The sequence below is a fragment of the Pan paniscus genome, chromosome 10, assembly GCF_029289425.2.
Source record: "Pan paniscus chromosome 10, NHGRI_mPanPan1-v2.0_pri, whole genome shotgun sequence".
NCBI classification, from domain to species: Eukaryota; Metazoa; Chordata; class Mammalia; order Primates; family Hominidae; genus Pan; species Pan paniscus.
The window spans coordinates 96,424,282-96,427,263 of NC_073259.2; the positions used below are offsets into that span (position 1 = coordinate 96,424,282).

General features: G+C 41.3%; 1 long non-coding RNA gene across 1 annotated transcript; it reads right to left on the reverse strand.

Moving 5' to 3' along the window:
• Positions 1-236: 236 nt before the first annotated feature.
• On the reverse strand, positions 237-1,359 carry LOC134728449 (uncharacterized). Its single transcript, XR_010108852.1, has 2 exons — positions 742-1,359; positions 237-403 (listed from the first exon to the last, which is right to left on the reverse strand). It is a non-coding gene; the product is annotated as an uncharacterized LOC134728449 (long non-coding RNA).
• Positions 1,360-2,982: the final 1,623 nt, after the last annotated feature.

Genomic DNA, 2,982 nt, shown 5'->3' on the forward strand with positions numbered 1-2,982 from the left:
AGTCTCAAGTCCTCTCCAATCAATTAAAATTGGGAGTTTATATAAAAGGGAAGGAATGGAGCTACATGTGGGAAAACAGGAATAACGGAGGGGGAAGGAAGTTATCATGATGAATAAGGGGTCTGTTGTCTCATTGTCTGGATGTGGTGACCTGGTGAGTTTCAGTTCCTTGATACTCAGAGCCCTGAGTTTTTGTTTTCTGAGGAAGGAACTCAGGCAATGTACATTTCAATCTGTAAGATCACGAGGGTCAATATCTATGTTTATTCCAAAAGATCATAAACATCAATTCTACGGGACAATTGGGGTGGTTTCAGTCCCCTCTTTCCACTTATCAGTTCCTCAATCCTGGGGAAGCTGGTCATCAATCTTTCTGGCTGCTTTATGCTGAAGAGGAGGCATCCTGGAATAATGATGAGAAATGAAAATTTCACACCTGTAATTGTCAGTACTCATGAGTACCTGGCTGCCATCCAGCTTGTTGGAGCACCATGATCTTTGTACCTTTATTTGGTTTCAGAAGAACATTTTAAGCCACATTGAGATTGGATGATTAATAAGATAGATAAACCAAATTTTAAAATACCAAAGAATATGGAACAGATCTCCTGGGGAATCCAAGAGAACAATCCTAAGCCTATGAAAAAGTCTTCCTAATTCATTATATCTTGCATGCAAAGAACCAGGGTTTGGGAGAGAAGAATAACCTGAAAAGTGCATGTTCCCTTTCTGAAGTCTTACCTAGGGTCTTGACTGGACTTTGAATGTTAACTTAAGCCGGTCCGAGGGTTCACAAGAAAATCACTGTTTTCCTTGGAGGGATCCCAAAGGGACTGGTTTTCTCTAAGTATGAAGAATCCATGGCTTAACACCAGCTAACTTGACAGATTAGTATGAATGGTCGGCAGCACCTCAAAAGGGCTAACCCATTGTGGTTGCAGCTGGTCTTCAGACTGGTGGGATTTCTAGGTCTTCAGCATGATTTTGCCCTCGGCTTCAAAGAGTGGAGGGACACATCTGTAGGAAACGGGTGCCTGTTGGAAGCAAATTCAGAGAGACTAGTTAATATATTTCCCAATCATTTTACATATGATTTAGTTTCTGTTTCAGGGGAGGAAAAAATCTTCAGGGGTCAGAGAAATGGTCTTCCATACAACATATCAAAGGAGCTAAGACCCAACCTACTTCTGGAGGCTATTCATATCGTCGGCAGGGCAGGGGGCAAGAATTTTTCCCAGGTATGATTTATCTCTTGGAAACTGGGGTCCCCTTAGCAAGTAGGTCTGTTCAGTTGATAGGGTGCTTAGAACTTTATTTTTAGGTTAGCCCCTTTTGGTCAAGATATGCCAGAGGCAGCAATGATGTCCAGTCTCTTATTTTGCTCCATTTCTTTGCTGGGTTGGTGTGGCTACCTACTTGGGGTCTATTCTGTCCCTTGCTGGGACCCCTATAGCCAGAAGACTTAGAGTCAAAAGACTTATAGCCAATTCAATGTTCTAGGCAAGACAGGAAAGGAGGTGGTCAGGCACTCATTACCCCTTAAAATGCTTTAAAAAACATGAGAGCAAAAAACCAAAAGCCAAAAGGAAAGGTTAATACTGCTGTCATCATAAAGCCAGTTCCCAATGGCTTGCATATGAAGCATATCAACTGCTTCATCTGGGGTGCTCCACTTGGCATTGATAGGTGGAACTGGACAGTTTCTTTTCTCAGAGTAAACAGATCTTGCAGTGCCTTTCTATCCAGTCCACCAGGCTGGCTGTTCTCTTGAGAATAACGTCCTCTGTGTCTGGATTATATACACCCATCTGCAATTGTTCAATTGTGAGCTGTGGGTCCTGCACAAATATACTCCTTCATTCTGTAGCATTTAAAACCAAAGACATTGCTCTTAAGTTAGTAACTTTCACAATACATTTTAGTAAAGGTTCCTCAGAATGTCGATGATAGCAATCTACAAAATGGAACAATTCCTTCGTGTTATACCTTCTGGTTTCAGTAGTTACCTGGTTTTGCCCTTCCCCTACATGGCTATCTTGTTAGAAACCACATGTCTCAGAGTTACTTTCTGGCATAATTTCCTCTTTTGTGGGTAATTTTGAGGCTAGTGATCTGAGCTCAGACAGGCCCATATCTGAGCTTGGTCCAGCCTCAAGGCCATCCCAACACTCTCTTACTTTTGTTTTAGCTATCATAGATAACAATAAACAAGGGAATAATATTTTACCTTTTCCTTATTAGTTTGAGTTTTCTTATGCATCCATGCATCTCTAAATCCTACTGGTAACTTTTACCTTTAATAACTGAATGCAGAACATTTGCAGATCCATACCATGGGTGACCATATGGCCACCCATGAGTCAAAGGTTAATATAATACTTTTCTTCTGAAACATAATTGTTGTCTCTCCAGTCCCTCACTTTTACCAAAGACAAATCATAGTAGAACCAATTTATTTGCAAAAATATGTTTTAGGACTGGGCGAGGTGGCTCACGCCTGTAATCCTAGCACTTTGGGAGGCTAAGGCGGGCAGATCACTTGAGGTCAGGAGTTCGAGACCAGCCTGGCCAACATGGTGAAACCCCGTGTCTACTAAAAATACAAAAATTAGTCAGGTCCAGTGGCATGCACCTGTAATCCTAGCTACTCAGGAGGCTGAGGCAAGAGAATTGCTTGAAACCATGAGGCAGAGGTTGCAGTGAGCCAAGATGGTGCCACTGTACTCCGGCCTGGCTGACAGAGTAAGACTCTGTCTCAAAAAATATATATATGTTTTAGTCTTATTGTATTTGTTCTGATTATTTGCATAAAGTTTAGCAAGAATTATTGTTTACATAGGTTCTTTTCAATCAACTTTGCAGGAACTTTTTCATAAGGAATCTTAGAATTGACTTTTAAAGGCTTCTTGAGCCCAGCCCAGCCAAGGATTTATCTGTGTCTGAAAATACCTGTATGAATTCCTTTCTTCTCTAAGTCCCAAA